Source organism: Ovis canadensis, chromosome 2, assembly GCF_042477335.2.
Source record: "Ovis canadensis isolate MfBH-ARS-UI-01 breed Bighorn chromosome 2, ARS-UI_OviCan_v2, whole genome shotgun sequence".
NCBI classification, from domain to species: domain Eukaryota; kingdom Metazoa; phylum Chordata; class Mammalia; order Artiodactyla; family Bovidae; genus Ovis; species Ovis canadensis.
In genome coordinates this window covers 189,427,540-189,440,937 of record NC_091246.1, presented here as the reverse complement: position 1 = coordinate 189,440,937, position 13,398 = coordinate 189,427,540, and positions in this window count along the sequence as shown.

The following is a 13,398-nucleotide window of genomic DNA, read 5'->3' as shown; positions in this document are numbered from 1 at the left end:
TTGAAATTATTTTAAGACGGATGCCTTTTTAAACTGCATTCAGAACACCTTTCGCGGCTCCTAGTTGCTCCGTTCCTCAAGCAGGAGGTATTTCATCTTCACACATCTGGAACTGTCAAAGAGGTAGCGATACAGACCTCGGATGCAGGCGCTTCTACACAAAAGTGCTTCTACACAAAAGTGCTCCAACAAATCATGGCCGTAATCGCAGAGCACGCGCGCCCAGCACTGCGCGCCTTGAGGGTTTCCGAGGCAGCCTTCAGAGAGAAGAGCGGCTCCGACTGGGGGACTGGGGAGGAAGACTTACCATAATTCCTACTCCCTCCACTTTTAATGCTGAATCAACTGTTTAAAGTGGCTTCTCTGCCATCTCCACCAAGTGGCTAACAACTGCAAGCAAGTTTATTTTCTGAGCTTGTAGGAGATGATTGACACAAAAAAGTATCCCCTACTCCCTTTCGGGTAAAATTTCCTGTCCTGTAAATCTGCAGGCTTGACAGAGTTGGGTAAACCTGTGCTGTTGTTTAAAGGCGTCTTCATGCTTACTTGCTTTGGGCTTTCCACTGGACTTGTTGGGAGGAGGGACCGGGACAGTGAGAGCCCCAGGCTACATGAAGGTGACCCTACACCACCTTCTAAGTGTGGGCAAAGTCAGACCTGGCCAGGGTATCCAGCTGGACGCTGAACTCTCAGCCAGTGAAGGGCCTTCCATGACAAACCACAAAAATACCAATGATGCTTGAATCCATCTTTTCAGGGGCAAAGGCTCAAATGAGCCTTAAAAACCTGTGGCTTGTTTCATTGCTTAAAATCTTTGTGTGTGTGTATGTATGTGTGTGTGTGTGGTTATGTTTCCAGAGAGAAGTAAAAACAGGAGGACCCCACAAATGACTGAGTTTGAACTTCACAAAACTTTTCTGTAAATTCTAGTGATAAAATTAATACTGCTAATAACAAGGATGCTAACTGTAAATGCTTTAATCAGTTAGATGGGAAAATGAAGCTGGCTGTTGGAAGCTTTGGAATTTATAAGGACCTCTCTAGTCAACATATAAAAAGAACAGAAACTTCTGCGGGCGAAGGAAGAGCTGGTGTTATAATCTCCGTCATCATCACTGTTTTAGCTTTGCTTGCATGGCAAAACAGGCACTGTTCTGGTTTTCTAAAGCATCCTTTAAATTCAGTTCCTGGCAAGTGGAGCAGTACTCTTGGAACTTGAGAATGCAGGCTGCCTGGGCTGCGTGAGGGCTGAGGAAACCCAGCCGGGCATGGCTGGGGGGTGGCGATGGTTTCAGGGGTCAAATGTTTCAACATCTGGTGCCTCCGAGAAGCCAGCTTCAGTTCCGACACCTCTGTTGGGGCGGAGGTTGAGGGGAGGGACGGGCAGGGGGACAGGAAGACCTGCTGCCATTCTTTGCATCGGAGAGCTTGGTTTCTTTTCCCCTCTGCTTTTCAGAGAGGACGGCCAAGTGCATGACTTCTACCCCCCTGTGGTAACATCATGCCATGACATACACTCCTGAGACAGGGGCCTTTGCTGCCGTGCTTGCGAGAAACATTACCCAAGGCACCCGGGTCCCCCTTTGCATCCTGCTGTCCACAGGGTATTTTTAGGGGAGTGTTGGAGGTCAACCCCAGCATGTATTTTCCAGGTTTGAGTTTTCTCAGAATCACCAGCCCTGGGATTTTAATTCTGGCCATGAAGCAGAACCAGAACACAAGGGAGCCAGAGCCACCAGTGAGGTCCCAAGTCCAACACGCACTGAGGGTCAAGGGTTCAGGAGGACAAGTGGTCTGTCCAGTGAGGCTGACACAGTTTTTGCAGTGTTTGCATTTTCTCACAGCCTGTACAGCTCCCAAATGTTCCCTTTGCACGGCATGCCCCCCACCCCCAGTTTTATATGGAGCAGATGGTCTTCAAAGAAATCAAGGAGCAGAAGCTGCAAAAGGCTTAAAGGAAAAAAAAAAAGACAGTGAAACTCATATATTTCTTCAAACGATAAGATGAACTACAGATGTTTGCTGAAGGGTGATGGTGCTGCCTACAACTTAAGACTCAACTTAAAAGAAGAGTCCACTTGTGTTTAGCGTTGGACAAGCCCGGTAGCTGTCAGGGTGTGATTTATGGAGGTTGTTTGTGAGATTTTATGTTACTGGGGACATGGCAATTAAAAGGCTCTGCTCTTCAGCTTGCAAAGAATCTTTCTCCAGGACCCAGGCATCCCTGATGGAAGTGTGGTGTCGACCTGCAGCCAGGGAAAGGTGGATGTGGCCATCCCAGGCCTGGCTTGCAGGTTCTTGAGCTTCCTGAGTTTTGACCAACCTGTCTTCTGGCTCCTGGGCCTCCCTCCTCACCCTCCACAGGATTCTTGGTCTTTGCAAACAGAGTTCTGCTTTTACCTGACACCTGCAGTCAGATTAATCTCACAATAAGCTTGACAAAGTTGCTAAAAGAGAAACAGTTGTCTGTTGCAGGGTCCAGCTGCATATAGAAAACAGCTGCTCCTTGGGCACGGTTTTCAAAAAAGGCAGAAAAGAATCACTGGAAAGCGTTAAAAAAGAACATAAAGCATATATTGGAAGGGCCAGTAGAGGCCTGTAATTAACACAACAGTAAGTATCTGTGTTTCCATGAGAAGCTTCTTTTTCAGGGCTTGTTGTAACTTGGTCATAAATACTTATTACAAACTGAAACTGAGCAAACTCTGCTGAAAGCTGTCTCCCCTCCTGTCTCGCTGTTCTCTAAGGCTGATTCTCAATGGGCAAAGAGAGCGGTGCATCTTGGATGCATCTTGGACGCACTCCCAAACACAAGCCGCAGTACACATCTGTGCAGACGCAGACATCTAGCCCATCACAAGTGTGCGCGGGGCCCTGATTCAGGCGGCTGAGGGGTGGGTTCGAGGCAGAGGCCGCAGGGCCTCGGGCAGAAGCAGCGGGAGGAGGCCCCAGAGAGCCTCTGGCCTCTTCGGCAGGAACGTGGGGAGCCTTTGAAGTTACCACAACTCAGGTGGAAACCCCTCAGAGCAGCCAGGGAGGAAGTCATTCGTTTTCAAACAAAGGGGAAAATTCCTCAGGACCCTGGTATTTCCACTCAGACAAATCTCTGAAAAGTTATTCTCCGGAGGATCAAGGCCCAGCTGTTCTCCATCTTCACAAGGTTGGGAACAGAGGAAATGGGCTGCCGGTCCTGCAGCAGGAGAGATGGAGGCTAGCTAGAAGGAGACGGGCAAGGGCCTTGGAACGGGGACCAGGAAGCCCCAGTGGCTGTGTTCACAGGCAGAGGGATGGAGGGCACAGCTTTTCAAGGTAGTCCAGTGTTCCTCTTGAAAACAGAAAGCCATTGCCTCTTCATACTAACACTGAACTCACTCACTACGCAACTCAGAATAAAAGCTGGAGGGACTCTGGCCCGTCTTCTCTCCTCTCCCCAGTTCAGGCAGAATTACGTCCTAAAGCTTCCATGGAGATGAGAATCTTGCTTATTCTTAAAAGACTTTAAATTACTCAGGAGTGGACATTTGTCATCTCGCTTTGTTCGGTAGGAGTTCCGCACGTGGTGGATCACAGCAGGTGGCAGAAACCTCCTCTCATTTCTGAGGCTGAGGAGTCAGGCCCTTTGCAGGCCAGGACAGAGCTTATCTTGGCTTCATTCTGGCATCTCTCCTGTGGAAGGTAAGTCCCAGGTGAAGGATGTGCATCGTGCAGTTGGGTTGATTTCAGCACTATTCGGGGAGGTGATACTAGAACGAACAGCCACACCGAGGGCCTGTCAGTTTGGGTGCATCTAACATTGGGTTCAGGTGTGAGGACTGAGTGGCTCCCATCAAACAACCCTGTAGTAGATAGATAAAAGCCTGAATAAGGCCTGTGGGCAGCTGGCCAGGGTAGAGGGTGGCAGGCTGGGCAATCTTTCATGAAGCCACGGAGTCTGGTGACATAATTGATGGTTTCACAGCCAGAGCTGGGTACAGTTCTAGCTGAGTGACCCTGGGCAAGGCTCAGCTTCAACGAGCCTCAGTTTCCTTGCCTGCAAACCAGGAGCCCTTTCAGGATTGTTGTGTAGGTCAAACAGGGCTCACTGCCTGGTTCATGGTAGGTGCTCAATAAGTGACAACCTGTCTGCCCCAGAGGGAAATCCAGAGGGAGAAGATGCGGCTGAATGTTTGTGGGAATGCCGTGGGGTGTGACACCATAGCCTTCACCACAGATCCTCAAATGGAAAATGTATGTTTCACAAACAGCAGATTCCTCCCCAGTTATCCTGTTTGCAGAGGCTAATGGAGGAGCTGGACTAACAGGGCTGTGCTTTAGTCTTCATTTCTGTCCCTGCCCCAGATCTCTTTGCTTCCCTCTCTTGCTCTCTGGGACCGCAACTGACATGCACTTACTGCATCTCCCAGGCTCCCTTGCCCTCTGACTTCTGGGTTTGGCCAATTTCAGCCTGGCCTGAGCTCTCACCAGGCTCCAAGAACACCATTCCCTTCAGGCCAAGGGGTGGATACAACTTCCTGCTGCTGCTGCTCTCTGGGACTTTGATTTCCAATGGTAGTTCTTTAATGTTCTATTCGTGGTTCTATTCCTATTCCTATAAATGGTGCCTCTATAAAAATTCTCCTTGGTATCTCATCTGAGTGTGTTTTCTTTTTCCTGCTGGGAGACCAAAAAAGAATGAGATTGGACACAGAGTCCACCTAGGAAGACTTCCTGGAGGAGGGTGTTTCTTCTGCAGGTTTTTGCAGGAGAGGCACAATAGTTTGACAGCAATATAGAATAGAAGGCTGCTGTTCCTGTAAGGGAGACTGGAGCCAACACATGCTTAGGACTTAGACTCTGCATTGTCTCTTCATGAGGATGGTGAAGGTACTCAGCAACAGGACATCCCCTCAGAGTCAAGAAGGGGGAGAATAATGATATTAAAAATAGCTGTCCTTCAGTTATTGTCTACTGTATGATGGGCACACACAACTGTGTAATAGGTATGGTATCACTGTTTTACAGATGAGGAATGAAGGCTGAGAGTCAGTAATTTGCCCAAGGTCACATTACATCGTGGAGTTGGGATTCATAAGGACTGCTTGGTACCCAGTCAAGGCTGCCCAATGGTCCCAGGTTGCCTGGAGCTGAGGGCTTTCCTGGGATATGGGGCCCCCAAGGCTCATCTTAAGTTAATGGCAGAATCTATTGGGTAGGAGTGGAGAGTCAGTGAAACTGGGCATGATCAATCATCCCTGGAATAAAGTTAATTTTCTTACCTCAAAAGATTCACTAAAATTGATTGGTAAGAGTGGAATCCCATGAGGAGGAGAAAAGATGGAGAAAGAAAACTACTGATTCAAATCTTCGGGCAGCAGGGAGGTGGTGCTGCCAATCCAAATGGTAGACACTCCAACAACATTTCTGTTTGTCTTGAGAATGTGACATTGTTCTTCCCTCCAACAGATTTACGTTTGAAATTCTTTTTTGTGTCAGACTTTATTTTTTGGGGCTCCAAAATCCATGCAGATGGTGATTGCAGCCATGAAATTAAAAGACACTTACTCCTTGGAAGGAAAGTTATGATCAACCTAGATAGCATATTCAAAAGCAGAGATATTACTTTGCCAACAAAGGTCTGTCTAATCAAGGCTATGGCTTTTCCAGTGGTCAAGTATGGATGTGAGAGTTGGACTGTGAAGAAAGCTGAGCACCGAAGAATTGATGCTTTTGAACTGTGGTGTTGGAGAAGACTCTTGAGAGTTCCTTGGACTGCAAGAAGGTCCAACCAGTCCATCCTAAAGGAAATCAGTCCTGGGTGTTCATTGGAAGGACTGATGCTAAAGCTGAAACTCCAATACTTTGGCCACCTCATGCGAAGAGTTGACTCATTGGAAAAGACTCTGATGTTGGGAGGGATTGAGGGCAGGAGGAGAAGGGGATGACAGAGGATGAGATGGCTGGATGGCATCATCGACTCGATGGACGTGAGTTTGGGTGAACTCCGGGAGTTGGTGATGGACAGGGAGGTCTGGCGTGCTGCGATTCATGGGGTCGCAAAGAGTCGGACATGACTGAGCCGCTGAACTGAACTGAACTGAATAATGGAGGGCACATTCCTTAAAAGCACAAGGAGAGAAAAATGGTGGTATCTGGATTCTGTGGGCTTTGAAAGAGAGTTAAGCCCTGTTGTTGACAGTGTAACCTGTGGGTCTCTGGAGGCATGAACACTGTCAGCCCATAGACTTGCCATTAACTCAGACTCAGCAGGCGAGTGGGGAATGGATGGCACTGTCTGCGGCTCCAGGATCATCCCGGTCAAGATGCCCCATAATAGCAACAGAAATGAAATGACCATGCACGGGGTTGTCACCTTTGTTCTAGGTATGCCATAAACATTATTTTAAATGTTCAGGAAAACTTTTCGGAGAAGGTGTAATTAATCCAGCTTGCAAGAAGAGGAAACTGAGGAAGAGAGAACTTCAGGAAGTTCTCTGGGGACCTCTTGCATGAACCAGGCAGGTCTGGGCTCCGCATGGACCTTTCTCTGGTGTCAAATTCTGAACCAGGCTCTAGCTGCACAGTATCTGAGTACCCAGGGCTCTGGTGATGTCTGGTCGTGTTCAGTGAACATTCATGTGGTTCTGGAGTACTCTGCCAGTGGGAGAATGGGCTCTAGGTGTTGCTGAAGATCTTGGGCAGGATTTTTAGTTCCTTCCCATTCCCATGATATCTGCCTCATGTTCCTCTAGCTTCTGTGCATTTGCACATGCTGTGTCTCTGCTAGAACAGCCTTTCTTCATTTGACCATCTGGATAGCCTCTACCCATCATTCAAGACTCAACTCAAGCACTACTCCATGGATAAGGCTCTCCTACCTCCCTGCCCTCCAATCTCGGTGAGGTCTGCCCTTCTGGCATCTCTTCCCATCCCATTTGGACTGTGACTCCCAACACTGATTATTCTATAACCTTCTAATGACTTTTCTGCCATTCCCCTGCCCCCCCACAACTCTAGACTGTGAGCTCCTTTATGTATGTGCCAGTGGTTTCTTGGGTGCGAGGAGCATACTCAGCTTCATTGAGTCAATAAGTGACAGAAGCCAGAGTATCCCAGGAGCCCTGGCTAAAGCTTGTTGATTTCCACTGCCTCTGCTAGCAGCTCGAAGAACCCCCACAGCACCTTAAGTTTGCCTTTTAAAAAAAATTATTTATTTTTGACTGTACTGAGTCTCCATTGTGGTGAATGGGCTTAGTTGCTCTGTGGCCTGTGGGATCTTCCCAGGGCAGGGATCAAACCCATATCCCCTGCATTGGCAGGAGAATTCCCAACCTCTGGAGCACCAGAGAAGTCCCTTAAGTTTGCTTTATGTTAGATTCCCCCTCACAAGCTCCTAGGAATCATGCTTTGTTGACCTGCACTGCGATGTTTTTCCTAATTTGATGTGTTTTTTCACCTGTTAGTGCTAAGACTAGGTGCTGTCCTCATGTATTCGTAATTAAGGGTGGTGATTTGGAGAAAAGAGATGGAGGAGCCACCATAAAAATGTACACTGGGGTGGCTACCATCTCATTTTATCAATCTCCTGAGGTTTCCTTAAAGAGACCTGTAAGGGAAGGGAGCGCTTAGACACAAGCTTAACTACGGAAAGTATTTTTCACAAGACTCTTCTCTGAGGAAGGATCCAAGCTCTATAAATGTTACATGCCAGATCTGAAGGGAAGAGTTGATTTACAAATTTCCATTTAGCCCAAAGTAGATCATTGGCTTGTTTAGCGAGGGCTTTCCACCTGGGTCCCTCCGAAGCGGTTGGCAGCTCTGGGGTAGGGGAGGAGGGGTCAGAAGATTGGGCTCCTGACAAGATCTACCACTTACTAGCTGGGTGGTGCTGGGCACGAGCAGAATCCTCCGGCTCTGGCATCTCTAAGACAGTGATGGTGATAACGATGATGATGATGATAAATGTCTGCCAGCCTTCCTTGTAGATCTGGATTGAGTATGGCTCATAGATACTTCCAAATGCAAATGAACACATCCTTATTTTATGGTTAAAAATCAAAGCTAAAGAACGATTTGAACAAACAAAACTGCTTCAACTCTTCTGTTTTGCAATGTAAGTGAGGCCCAGGGAAACACCATTCACAAAGCTCTCTGGATACGGCCACTCCCTGGTGCTGAGTCCATACCAGTGAGATACGACCCAGGGAAGGACCCAACCCCAGCTGGAACTGATGGGAACCACAGAATGCCTGGTGAACTGCACTTCCTACTTCAGTTACACCAGTTATGCTAGGTGTTTGTAGGGCTTTGCCTCTCGATCAGGAATATTCCCTTATGATAGTGCTACTTGAGTTCACCATGCTGGTGCCAGAAATGTAAATATGATTTAATTGATTACTAGGCATTAATGGCCGGTAATTAAGGCATAACCTGTAGGCTGGTAAAAATCACACAAAACAAACCTATAGGATTTCCTTGCATCTGATTGTTCTTCCTTGACTGTTGACTGTAGCTGAGGGAGAGCTGCCTTCTGAAATATGGGTAATAAATGAAATAAAATGCACATGTCAATATATGATTTAGAATCCATTTATTGTACTTTCACTGAAAAATATCTGAGCTTTGTCAACATGAAGTTGGTCCTTAATCTCTGATTTGAAGGTCATCTGTTGAGGAGAAAGCCCTCACCCGTGCTTGGTACAAGTGATCCACTTTTACTGGGTTCACTGTCTAGAAAATCCTGGGCTTCTATTGCATTCAACCTTCTTTGATTATCAAAAACTTTCCTCTGCGGCTAACATTTAGGAACAATGTAATAAGTAACTTCCAATTAAAGTTTTCCATACGTGGCAAAATCGTAATGAATGAATAAGTAAAGAACACATAATGGAAGCCTATTAGCCAAGTGAATATACTCTTTTAAGTCAAATTTCTATACCACTTTTGTATTATCTCCCATCAGAAGAGAACGTGCAATTACCAATTTTATCTTATCTCGGGCTTATTATTAAAGAGTAGTAAAGGAAACTTCATTCTCGAAGCCATAATGTGATTTTTGATTAATAGAGGGATTCTTATGTGACAAGAATATTTCTCCTAGGCAGAGTCTGCCCATGAATTTCTGCCTGTAACTGGAAGCTACATCTCAAGTGGAACAACCTTTCAACAATAGGGGCTATGTTTCTACATGGGGATCAGATTCTTAAGGTGAGAAGGACAGGGAAAAGCATGAGAAAGGCAGGGAAAAACTGACGTGGGCTTCTCAGATACCGTTGTTTATTTAGTTGGTTCCAATCATTCTGGTGGCTCAGTGCTAAAGAATCCACCTGAAATGCAGGAGATGCAAGAGACATGGGTTCAATCCCTGGATTGGGAACATCCCCCGGAGAAGAAAATGGCAACTTGCTCCAGTATTCTTGCCTGGAGAATTCCATAGACAGAGGAGCCTGGTGGGCTACAGTCCATGGGGTCGAAAAGAGTCGGACACAACTGAGCATAGCACAGCACAGCAGATGGCAATCATAATATCAAAACCGACACTGATTCTTGTCCAAGGGTGAGAGGAGCAGCCCACACAGCTCGTGACCTCCCCGCCTCTGTTGGAAGCCTGAGTGTGAACACGCTTCTGCGTTTGCCATTGTTTCTAGCTGGGGACTGAGGCACTTGATAGGGATCTATGAGTCCAAGGACCCCAATGTCTGCACTCTCACCACCAATTGCACGTTAAAATGGTTTGAATTTGAATTCCAGCCCTTCAAGCCAGCTTTTCCCAGAGAGCTGCTGTAAGGAAGTTACCCAGGAACTTGCCCTTGGCTCTGAATGGCCTGTGTTTATGCCAGTGACCTGGGGAGTTATAGGTAGGGGATAAGGGGAGGGCTGTACTGCAGTCAGCACCCTCCTCTTTTCAGAATGTGGCTGGATCAGATGGCTTCCTGCGGATCTGGCATTTCTCTTGCCAGCTTCATGACACTGAGCAGACAGTCAAACTCATCTGAGCCTCGGTTTCCTCAACTGGAAACAGAGGTTCTACCTCCTTGGGGACTTATGAGGATTGAAGCAGCGCTTTAGCACATAAGCATCACCATGGTGAAAATGAAGCTATTGGTCTGATGGGCTAGGTTCCTTATATGGCTTCGTTCTTGTGCTCCAGGGAGCTCAGTTCAGTGCTCTGTGATAACCTAGTGGGGTAGAATGGAAGGGTGGGAGGGAGGATCAAGAGGGAGGCCACATATTTATACATATGGCTGATTCCCAGGCGATAAAGAACCCACCTGCCAGTGCAGGAGATTTAAGTGATGTGTGTTCAGTCCCTGGGTCAGGAAGTTCCACTGGAGGAGGGCACGGCAACCCACTCCAGTATTCTTGCCTGGAGAATCCCATGGACAGAGGAGCCTGGCAGGCAACAGTCCATAGCATTGCAAAGAGTTGGACAGGACTAAGTGACTTAACATGCACATGGCTCATTCACAATGGTGTGCAGCAGAAATGAACACAATGTTATAAAGCAATTATATTCTAACAAAAAAATTTTTTTAATGTGTTCCCTGTGGCTCTCTGTCCTTCCTTGAGGCTGCTCTGCTGGCCCTGGTCACCTCCCAATCCCCAGGGTAAGTGTCGTCAATCCAGGGGACCCATATCTTTGACAAGCTTCTGCGGTGGGATTTAATTCTGTTCAGAAACTTTATTTCTATCATTTGGTAGGAGAACACAAATGCCTAAAAGAGCAGAAGCCCTTCCTTCAGAAATTTTCCTTCCAGAAGTTGATCATAGAGGAAGTAACTGAGCAAGCATAAAAGGTAACATATATACAAATATTCACTGGAGCACTGATTTTAAGTGCAAAAAATTGGGATAAAATCATACTAGGGGGCTGCTAGTCACACTGTGGTGCATCTAAACAGTAGGGTCCTGTGAAGCTAATTAAAGATAATGTTGTAGAAGAATATCTACTATTGTAGAAAGATGGTTATAATTTGGTAAGTGGAAAATCAGGTTATAAAGGAGAATACACCGTATGATTCTATTTTTTGAAAAACAAAACGAAGCAACTTAGGGATTTATCCCCCCAAAATAAATATCAAACTGATTGGTTCAAGATTGAAAAGGGAGTATGTCAGGGCCGTCTGCTGTCACCCTTTTTATTTAACCTATACACTGAGCACATCATGAGAAATGCCAGACTGGATGAGTTGTAAGCTGGAATCAAAATAGGTGGGAGAAACATCAACAACTTCAGATATGTGGATGATACCACTCTACTGGCAGAAAAAGAAGTGGAACTAAAGAGCCTCTTGATGAGGGTGAAGGAGGAGAGTGAAAGAGCCGGCTTAAAGCTAAATATTAAAAAATCTAAGATCATGGCATCTGGCCCCATTACCTCATGGCAAATAGACGGGGGAAAGGTGGAGGGATGACAGATTTCCACTTCTTGGGCTCTAAAGTCACTGTGGATGGTGACTGCAGCCATGAAACCAGAAGACGCTTGCTTCTTGGCAGGAAAGCTATGACAAATCTAGATGGTGTGTTGTAAAGCAGAGACATTCCTCTGCCAACAAAGGACCATAGAGTCAAGGTTATGGTCTTCCCAGTGGTCATGTACAGTTGTGAGAGCTGGACCATAAAGAAGGCGGAGCGCTGAAGAATTGATGCCTTTGAACTGTGGTGCTGGAGAAGACTCTTGAGAGTACCTTGGACAGCAAGGAGATAAAACCAGTCAATCTTAAGGGTAATCGACCCTGAATACTTGTTGGAAGAACTGATGCTGAAGCTGAAACTCTAGTGTTTTGGTCATCTGATGTTAACAGCTAACTCCTTGGAAAAGTCTCTGATGCTGGGAAAGATTGAAGGCAGAAGGAGCAGAGGGCATCAGAGGATGAGACGGCTGGATGGCATCACTGATGCAATGGACATGAACTTGGGCAAACTTCAGGAGACGGTGAGGGACAGGGAGGCCTAGGGTGCTGTAGTTCATGGGGTTGCAAAAATTTGGACACAGCTGTGTGACTGAAAGACAACAATAAATATCAATGTCTTAGGATAGTGGGTTCACAAGTTGTTTTATATTCCCCTTCTCTCTTTTGCTTACTTCTATATTCTGATTTAAAAAATAATCAATAAGAACTATGAACTACATATGTAATTTTCTAAAAGGAAGAAAGTATTTTGTTGAGTCTTTCTTTCAGATTGAACTTGTAGAACATCAAAATCTCCAGCTTCAGGCTGGACTTACTCAGTGTTGAGCGGAAGTCAGGGTGGGAGATGGGTTTGCAGGGGTCCTGAGGACTTTACTGAATCCTCACTCCCTCCACCTGCCGCCCCTTCTCAGCACATTCTCCATGCTCAGAGCGCCTCTTCACGAGAGTTTTTAGTTCCTGGCCCCTTGGTGGGACAGCAGGGCAGACAGGGCATTTGGCTGTCCCAGTCTCCCTTGTGGTCAAGGGTAATTCATGTCTAGGACTAGATATGATGGGAAGAGTAGACAGAATCTGCAAGAAGACAGGTTTGGGAAGGGAGGTGGAGGAGGGCAAGGAGAGCCTTAGGGCCCAAGGGTGAGGCGCCAGGACAGCTGGTATCTTTCCAACTTTGCTACAAAATTTGGTGCCTTCCAGAAACAGAAGATGCTGTGGGTGGCAAACAGGAAGGGATGGGCTGGGGTGGCTCTGCCCTAGGAGACACCGTGCTCCACTGGCTGCAGACAGGGGCTTGGCAGGAGGAGGGTTAAATGCAGCCAGCTGCAAGGGGCAGGGGTAATTGGCTTCTTCCTTTTGAAGGCAGAATGCTATAACTGGAAGGCCGCAACGCGGTCTGTGAAGATGAAGCCACTAAAGAGGGGGCGTTTTTGGTCCCTGGGTGTTGGGCCTTTTCATTAGCTGCCAGGGCTGTGGTTTGGCCAGGCCTGGTTCCCTTCATCCCTGCTGACATAGGAACACTGTGACGTGGGACATTGACGACATCGCGTCGCCTATGGGTGGAGCCTGGGTGCTTCGTGGTGACCTGACCCAGCTGACCTCCCGAGTCTTGCCCCTCCTAGCACACGTCCTCCTCCAGCTTCTTGGAATTTGGCCTGGCCCCCACATAATGTTTTTTGCCAATGCGGAGGCTTTAGTCACGTGCTCTTCCCTTTGCCTGGAAACCCCACCTCCTGTACACCCTCAGCACTTATTCATCTTTCAAAAGCCTGTTGGAAGCTTCTGTCAGGAAGCCTTCCCTGATTCACTTCATCCCACAGAAACCATCCTGTGTTTCTTAAACACCTAGGTGGTTAGCGATGTGGAGAAAAAGCCGAAGAAATAAATGTGTTGAGATCTTTTCCTTTGAGATTCCAGCAGTGTATGAACTCCAAATATAAACCTTGACCACACAAGGTACTTAACATTACCTTATTTGGATAATAATGTTTCTTACTTTATTTTAAAATAGGTA